The sequence below is a fragment of the Castor canadensis genome, chromosome 16 (genome assembly GCF_047511655.1).
Source record: "Castor canadensis chromosome 16, mCasCan1.hap1v2, whole genome shotgun sequence".
Taxonomy (NCBI): domain Eukaryota; kingdom Metazoa; phylum Chordata; class Mammalia; order Rodentia; family Castoridae; genus Castor; species Castor canadensis.
Window position 1 is genome coordinate 26,706,779 of NC_133401.1, and position 9,416 is coordinate 26,716,194.

The 9,416-nt window shown below is 42.7% G+C and overlaps 1 long non-coding RNA gene across 1 annotated transcript; it reads right to left on the minus strand.

Annotated features, from left to right (window-relative positions):
* Positions 1-1,324: 1,324 nt before the first annotated feature.
* Positions 1,325-5,590, minus strand: LOC141418102 (uncharacterized). The gene is made up of 3 exons (XR_012442747.1): positions 5,452-5,590; positions 5,256-5,318; positions 1,325-4,562 (listed from the first exon to the last, which is right to left on the minus strand). It is a non-coding gene; the product is annotated as an uncharacterized lncRNA (long non-coding RNA).
* Positions 5,591-9,416: the final 3,826 nt, after the last annotated feature.

A 9,416-nucleotide genomic window follows, 5' to 3' on the forward strand; every position in this document is an offset into this window, starting at 1 on the left:
AGCAATGTTCACAGTTGACCTCTCCTACTCATGCCTCCCCTGCTGTGTTCTCCCTTTCTCCTGGTTTTTCTGAGTTTGTGGGCCCCTCCCTTTTGTCCTCCTTCCTACTTCTGGGCCTTTGTCTCCCTGATAGTGTGATCCTGGATCTCAGAAACATGGATGAGTAAATGAATACCCTTCACTTCTTCACCCAGCCACACACAGAGAACCCCATCCTGACCAAGTCAGGACTGCAAGTTCTATCAGAGAAAACAAAAAAATAAAGAAGGGCAGGGGGCAGAGGAGGCCACTGTGAGTACAGGGGGTAGTCTGACAAGTGTCTTCTGAGAAGAGCCTGGACAGGCCACACACACATATCTAGTTGACCAGCTGTTACAGGAAGATGGCACAGCAAATGCAAAGGCCCTGAGGTAAGCACAAACTCTGTAGGGGATGGATCTTTTGGCTGTTATCAAGTGAGGAATGGTCAAAGTGTTAGTATGAGAGCTCAGAACTGCAGGAAGGAAGATGCCAGACTTCCAAAGCCATAGGAAGCCCCTGAAGACTCTATCTGGAATGACATAATCTGATTAAAGTTTTGAAAGCATCACTGTGGTCCCCATGGGGAAAACTGGCTGAGGAGATCCAGGTGGAACCAGGAGGATCTGTCTCTGTCTCTCTGTCTCCCTGCTGCAGGGACAACCTGAGGAGGACCCACAGAGAGCAACCTATGCCCAGGTGCACCACTCCAGATTTGGGACAGGAGGGGTTGCTAATTCTTCCCCACTGAACAGGGAATTCTTAGACAGGAAGGACAGGCATACAGGAGGGGACAGACAGACAAGTGTACTGTCAGGTGAGTCCTTTCCTCTCCAGGCCCCCACCAAGTGTACACCTCAACACCAAGTGTACACCTTCCCTCTCACCATCTCCACTCTAGGTTGCTGCATCTGAGGGTCTCCAGGATGTGACCTATGCCCAGCTGTGAAGTGTGACACTGAGATGGGAGAACTGTACCTACTTCTTCCCAGTCAAAGGAGCCCTGATGAGACCAATGAGATCTCTGCTCTGGCCTCCACCAGCCCAGGAAGACCCTGACCCCTCCCTCATTCTGGGCCCTCAGAGGACATTGTCTCGACCCTGTGGACACTGACTGATGATCCAGCCTCCATGGACACTTAACATACCATGAGGAGCCTCTGGGAACTTGTGGAGCTCATTTGATTCTGATTCTATAGTCAGAGATAACTGATATCCTCACATTTTGGAAATAAATCTATTGCAGAAAACATAACAGACAGTATGACAGACCAGTGAGAATAAGACTCAAATCCAGGTGGTTGGAGGAAAGGAAGGTTTATTATGTAGTGTGCCAGCACCTGGATATCTCCACATGGCACAGGCCCCAAGCTCAGGTGGTTTAGGTTTTATGCTGAGAACAGCAGCAGCAAGCAAGCAGGAAGTACAGAAGCTGACTTGGCAGTTAGCTATTCAAGGTTACAATATATCATGTCAGCACAGCTGTGGACGAAGGCTGTCCACAATTTCTTGGAATAGCTGGAAGCGCAGGTCATGGCAGGGGGTAAGAGCTTTACTCTTTGATCTTCTCCGTGTCCTTGATCGTTCTCCAGGCTTCCTTATCATTCCCTCCTCTTTTCCATCATAATCCCTTATGGCCATTTTGGGGAAGTCATCTAGGAGCAATCTTTGGTACAGTCTGACTAACTGTAATTTAATGGCATTCATCCAGTTGTGAATGAACCTGTTAAGGCAGTTTATCACACAAGGCCCTAGGAACAGTAGTAGGAGAAGCACAGTAAGTGGGCCTGCCAGGGGGACTACCCATGGGGCCCTGTTTTTATCCTGTAAAAGACTTTGTCTAGAATCTCCTCCCTGGAGTGGAAGAGTTTTCCCTCCTCTTCTGGCACATACGTATCACCCAGGTTACTTTGGGAAGTTGGCCTGAGGCATTACAATTTGCAAAGGGAACTCAGGATAGAAACATCCACAAACAATAAGTTTTATTTGGCTGAATCTCCGTGAAGTCCATTTCCAGGTGCTGGAATGGGTAGATTCCCCACTTCTGGATGAGTAGCGGGACTTGGGCCCCTATCCTGGGTTGTATTGGGCACAATGCAGACAAGCCTTTCTGGCTGGCCAACTGAGTTAGAGTCGCCAATCAAGGAATGACCGTTTTTTGTAATAGTCTTTGTAGGGAAGTTTTGTTCAAATGGGTGATGTCGTGTGCCAGCCTTACCAAGCCTGCACTGCCACCTCTTCTAGTATTAGGATCATTCCCTCTGGGGTGATGAACCAGCTTTCTGAGTTTTCTTTAGCCCCTGTTTTATGGGCCTGTTCTCTTCTTGTGGGCTGTACTCTGATCGGTCCAGGAGGACAGAGAGGGTGAAGCATATTTTGGCTGAAATAGCATGTTCTTTTTGGACGTCTTTTAAAAGGGTTGCTTCCTTTGGTATCCTGTCCACTAGTCCATTTCCTTGATTGATCTTGTCTGGTTGGTTGGTATGGGCTGGACAGTGGATGACTGTAATGGCTCAGGGCTTCCAGACTGCCTCTGACAGTTGTAAGATTTTTTTACTGTTTTTGATTTCTTTACCTTCAGACATCAGTAGGACTCTCTCTTTGTAAATGGTCCCATGGATATGTAAGTTAGCAAATGCATAACATGAGTCAGTGTTGATATTGACTCTCCTCCCATCTGCTATGGTGAGGGCCCAGGTAAGGATGTATAATTCTGTCTGTTTAGCCAACCAATGGTCTGACAGCTGTCCATGTTTCACAATTTGTGTGATGGTGGTCACTGCATACCCAGTCTGGTATCCTCCTTCTTGTAGGCTCCGGCTCTCATCAATAATGAGCTCCAGGTCAGCCTTGGGAATAGCAGTGTCTGCTAGGTTGGGCTGGAAGAGAAGACCTTGTCTAAAACTTCCTCACAGGAGTGGAAGGGTTCCCCCTCCTCTTCTGGTAAATATTTGGTCAGATTGAGAGTCCTCACTGCTTCAACTTGTATCCAGGTGTGGCTTGAATTTACCTTAGGATGAGTGCTCCACTTTGTTTTGGAGTCCTGATCTATTTAATAATTATCAATTGGTTTTGGCAGAAGCTGTCTTTAAGACACCTGTGTTTCTTTTAATTTTATGGAAACCAGTGAGATCAGGGTAGTATTGTAATAACACAGCATTACCTAATAACAACCTAGAAAGGCAGAACAAAGAGCCCAGACATCTTAAAAATACAAAGCTGAAAAGTACTGAATAACTTAGCATCATCATCCATGAGCCCTGAAAAATCATCAATGCACATGTGACACAGCTTTTGGAACAGACACACAGCTGGGCTCATCAGTGAACCATAGTCACATGGGGAGGGGCAGAAGCCAAGTCCACCTTGGATGGGTACACCACCTTTAGGTTCCCCTTTAGGTGCATAATATGAATCTGCTCCTCCATCAGGGGAATAGTCCATTTGTCAGAGGTGAAGTGAGTAGCAGCTTGGCCAATCTGTCATCAACTTCCCATCCTCTTTGCTTTCCCGCTTTTGCTTCTGCTCCCTCCTTCCCCTCCCCTCCAGCTGTCTTCTTTTTAGAGCCTTCTATTTTGCCCTTGCCTCTTCAACATCCCTGTCCCAAGATGCACAGGTTCTCCAGGAAGGATATTATAATCTGATCAGCCATTAGCAAAGGAAACACAAGCATCTCATGACTGTCTCAATAACAGACCAAGCTTATAGCACCAACCTTTGGACCACTTTTTTTACCAGCAACAGTCAACGTTTTTTTTTCTTTTTACCCTTTTTTTCACATTCATAACACTTCTGTAACATTCCTTTTCTTTTAAGTCAGACCAGATCTTATGTATCAGTGCAAGTCCATCCTTCATGTGTTAATTGTTGAAAGAGCTCAGTTAGTGCTGATCCTCAATCCTCCTTCAGGATATTCATTTGTATGTGCCTGATAATTGCCAATGTCACAAGACAGACAAAGAAGGGGGATGCCTCTCAGTGAGGGCACACAGATGCTGGCCTGACTGCAATTTCAGACAATGGAGCCATGCTACTTAGTCAGTGTGGGTTCAGACCAACAGGGTGATTTATGATTGGAAGCTAGTCCAATCCCACCATAGACCATATGTCAATCACCATGACTCAGATCGAGCCCCTTGAACTCCATATCCTTCAGGGGACCTTAAGGGTGCCCAGCCGTGGATCCACAAATTAGAGCTTGAAATGCCAGGGAATCAAGCTGCTCACTCCACACCATTCACTCAGAGATTAAAACAATCAGTCCCTATTTATTTCCCTAAAATCCTGGCTAGCCTTAAACCCAGATGACTGGAATAACATCAATCCCTAAATCCAGTTAACCAGAATAACATCAGTCTCAAAGAAAGAGGTGCATCACTCTGGAACCACATCAGGGCTCAGTTGGTCCCCTGTGGGGATAAATCCACAAAGGCTCCTATACTAACTCTGGGGTTCCTACCTGGTCCAGACATCTGTTGCAGGTCTCCATTTCACTCCACTAGTCTGAGGGCTTGGTCCTTGACTCCACAGCTTCCTTCAGTCATCTGGAAGGAGACCCTGGAATCAAATTGGGGTGTGCATTTCCCGGTTCCAGGAACCACCACAGCATACAGGGCCAGGGATTGGACACCCGCTGCCAATGGGGCATAGAAGTCTAATCTCACTGCAGCCTCCAAAATGTGGCAGAAAACATTACAGACAGGATGACTGACCAGCGAGAATAAGACTCAAACCCAGGTGGTTGGAGGAAAGGAAAGTTTATTATGCTAGCAGGCCAGCTCCAAAATGGAGAAAAGGCTTTCTAAACCAATCACTAACATATTGAGAAAATAGACAGCAAAATAAAAACATATTTCAAATGAAGGCACAAGGAAGAAGTAATATGATAAGCATAGAAACTAATGAGGATAACACAAAAATGGACAAATATAAAACCCAAAAGAGTTCATCCTTAAAACACTAGTAACATTTGTAAATCTTAGCCACCTAGAAAGAGAGAGAGAGAGCAGGTGATATTTCCACAGAGGAGCAACACAAAACCACATATTCACATGAAGAACAATGTGTTGTGAATATTTCATGTGCAGATTGAAAATGTCAACAAAGGGAAATTTTTCAACATATACTTTACAAAATGGACATAAGAATAAGTACAATGTTTGAGTTGTTTTCTATGCCTCAAACACCTGTGACTTTAGTCTATTTTGTCATTGTGAGAAGGTCATGGAGTTACTTACAAGAACCAGAAGGCCCAGCTCACTGTCCACCAGGTCCACGTGGTGTAGCCTATAGCTCCTGGGCTGAAAAACAAAGCAGATGTCACTGTCTTGAACACTGCAAGCAGTTGTAACACAGTGATAAGTACTCATGTATCTAAAAGTATCTAAACTCAGTAAAAGTATAGTAAAAAGAGTGGGAATAAAAACTTTCCACCTTCATTGAAATCTTACAGGACCACCTCCTACACATAATTCAAATTTGTTCTGTGGCACATGGTGTAGGTTGACTTGCTGATAGGAACCTTTCCCATGTTAACTCCAGTCTAGGGAGCGTCACTGGGGATTTCTTGCAATATTTGTCCACTTATAAAACAGCAAAGCAACTATGCATGTGTATGGACACACCCCAAACTTCCCCTGAGAGTAGAGAAGAGGAAATGTACTCAAATGCATTTCAAGAGGCAACGAAAAACCTGATAATCATAACCTTGGCAAACAACCTAAAAGCTTGGAAAGTTGTCCCTAAACAAAGTCAGTCCATAAACAAATATCACCAATATGATTCAACCCTATATCACAAAGAAAACAGATCAGGAGTACACTGGAGTTTTTGTTTTTGTGGATTTTAGGCATGGTTCATTTATTGCTCAAAACTCAGTCAATATATTTCAACAACTAACAGAATGAGTAAAAACTTTCCATATCAATTAATCAAGCAAATCTTTCTGTCTGCACTTTTCCCATGTTTCCATTCGCATTTGTGTGTCTTCTGGTTTTTCTTTCATTTATTCATTTTTTTATTGTATTCATTTTTCAGTTCTAAGGTGCTTGACGCTTGTGACACAGGTGTTCTACACTTGAAGCATGTCTCCTGCCCATTCTGCTCTGGTTATTTTGGAGATAGGTTCTCACTTTTTCTCTAGGCCAGTCTGGACCATGATTCTCTGTTTTAAGCTTCCCACAATAGCTGGGTTGTCAGGTGTGCTTGACCATTCCTTCTTTTTTTCTGCTGAAAAGAGGGTCTTATGAGCCTTTTTCCCAGACTGGGCTCAAACCCTGATCCTCCTGATCTCAGCCTTCCCAGTAGCTAGGATTACAGGCGTGAGCCATGCAGGCCCAGCCCATTGCCTCATTTGAGAAATGTCTGTTCAGGTTCTTTCCACAGTTTTACTTATTTGCGATGTCTGAGTTCTTTATGAATTTTGAGGACTCATCCTTTTGTAAATTAAGGTTTACAATTTTTTTCTATCACTCCATTTACTGTCTCTTTGCTCTCAGTTGCTTCCCTTACTCTCCAGAGTTTATTACTTTGGCATAACCCTATTTGTCTATTTTGCTTCTGTTGCCTGTGCTTTGAGACCCCAGCCCAAAATCATGCAGGGTCTCCTGTGCTTTCCACAGTAGCTTTGTTGCTTCACATCCTACATTTAACCCTTGACTCTGTCTTGTGATAACGTGTGTTGTATGAGGATACAACAATGTCCACATTCACACTTCTGCAAATCAGTACCGTGTTTTCCAGGATCATTTATTGAAGGATTGTTTTGCCCACTGTGTAATTTGGGGATTTCGACCCAAACCAATCAACCATAACTGCATGGACTTATTCTGGGCTCTCTGTTTTGCTCCAGTGACTAAGTCTGATTTTACACCAGTTCCATGTGGTTTTCCCTACTGTTGACTTGTAGTAGATTTTGAAGTCAAGTAGTGGGACAACCCCAGTTTTTTGTCTTTTCTTGATTGCTTTTGGCTACTATGTGTCTTTTTTGATTCCTTGCAAATATTGGATTGGATTTTCTGTTCCTGTGGAACAAAACAGATAACATCTCAGTTTGAGGCCAGCCTGTGAATATAGTGAGACCCAATATTAACCAATAGCTGGGATCAGTGGAGTGTGCCTGTCATCATAGCTGTACATGAAGCTGAGATAAGGATGCTTACCATTCCATGCCCCATTTCACAAAAAAAGCTAGGCTTGGTGGTATATGCCTGTCATCCCAGAAAAGCCGAAAGTGTAAATAGGAGGATGTTATCCAGGCTGGAGATCCTATCTCCAAAATAGGCAGAGCAAAAAGAGCTGGAGGTGTGGCTCAAGCCTACAGCACCTGCTTTGCAAGCAAGAAGACCTAAGTTCTCACCTCAGTACCACTGAAAAAATAGAGTATCAATTTATGTTGTCAATTGCTCTCCATTCATTTGTTTCATGTTCAGTTTATTTCATGGTTTTCAGTGTACACATCTGTCACTCCTTGGATAAATTGCTCTTAAGTATTATGATTTTAGTTGCAATTGTAAATAAAATTGTCATCCTGATTTCATTTGTGGACTTTGCTGTGGATGTGTAGAAAGGAAACTGATATTTGTATTCATTTTGTATCATGCAACTCAACTGAGTTCATTTACAAGTCTTAGATTTATAAAAAATTTCATCACCATATATTTATTTTATGCAAGAATGAGTTTCCTTGGCTCTGGATGTGTTTGTTTAATCATGGGTTTTCTATTCTCTTCCAATTGTGTTTTGTTTTGTGCCATTCCCATGCTGTTTGTGTTACTGTGGCTCTGAGTATAATTTGAAGACAGGTATTGTGAAGCATCCAGCATTGCTCTTTTCAATTTTAATTTTTATCACATTTGCATTTACTTACATATGTATACATTATTTGCACCTCCCCCCCACAGCATAGCTCTTTTTGCTCTGAAGTCCTTTAACTATTCAAGTTTTCTTGTGTTCCCATGATGATTTCAGGATTTTTTTTTTCTCTATGACGATGAAAAGTGACTTTGGAATTTTCTTTGTGATTGCATTGAGTCTGTAGACTCATAATGCTTTCAGTAATATGGCTATGTTCACAACATGAATTCTGCCAATCCATGAGCATGTCCCCCTCTTCTAGTTTCTTCAATTTCTTTTTCATTGCTGTATAATCTTCACTGTGGTGGTCTTTCACCTCATTGTCTAGGTTGATAACCAGGCATTTGAAGAGGCAATTTTAAATGGGTTGATGGAGCTGCTAGGGTTTATGACCATGTCCTCTGTAGAGACAACCTCACTTCTTCATCTCTGATGTGGATTGCATTCAGATCATTTTCTTTATAAATTTTTACTAGGATATATTCATAATATGGGGTGGGATTCATGCTGACAATTTGGATTAGACTTATATTGTACATTAATTACATTGTCCCATCGTCTCTCCCCCTCAAGCCCCTCCCTGCACCATATAAAGCAATTGAAAGAGGTTTCTTAGTTCTGTTTCATAATAGTATATGAAGTCCATATGCCAGATACCATCACCTTAATCACCTTCATTCACCTTCCCCCTTCCAATAGTACCCCACACACACTGTGCCTGTGTCATGGGCATGTTTTTTGTTATCAATATTTAACTTGATGATCACAGGGGAGTCTCAATGACACCCACTGTGGGTGTGCTTTACTTTTGTCCAGTCAAACCCTTCCATTACTCTCCCTCACCCCTTTACCTCCCACCCTCCATTTTTCAACAGCTTTTCATACACACCCTTATATCTTCTACCTTCACTTCTTATATTATGCAATATTATTGATGCTCTATCATTTTCTTTTCCTGTCCCTCCTTCCCTGGTTCCATAAAGTAGTTCCACTGTTACAAACATGTTCTACATCTGAGTTTGAATATGATCATGCTTGGTTTTGTGTACATGTTTATCTTTGGATCTATCTTCCATATATGAGAGAAAAGATAAGGCCCTCGTGTTTCTGAGCCTGGCTTACTTCACTTACCTTGATGTCTCCTAGGATTTCCATAATTAAGATCATGCCATCAGCAAACAGAGACATCTTCACTTCTAAATCTCCAATGTGGATGGTGTTTAGGTCATTTTCTAACCTGGTTGTGTGTCTAGGATTTGCAACATTATGCAGTGTCTAGGTGATGAGAGTAAATACAGTGGAGCAGGGTTCACACCTGTTCCTTCAGAGATGACAGGTTCTACTTACACTAACTAAACTCTGATACTCATCTAGAAGTGACTCTGAGCCTGTGAGTGTTCCCAAAAGGGGAGTTCCTTCTCAAGAAAACACAAATAGTGGATGATAGCTACATAATTAAGTAAAGTTCAGATTTCCCCTCAAAACTGGAAAGAAACCTAATCATCATCCTGGAGAATGAAGCCAGAGTACAGAAGGAGGAGAGT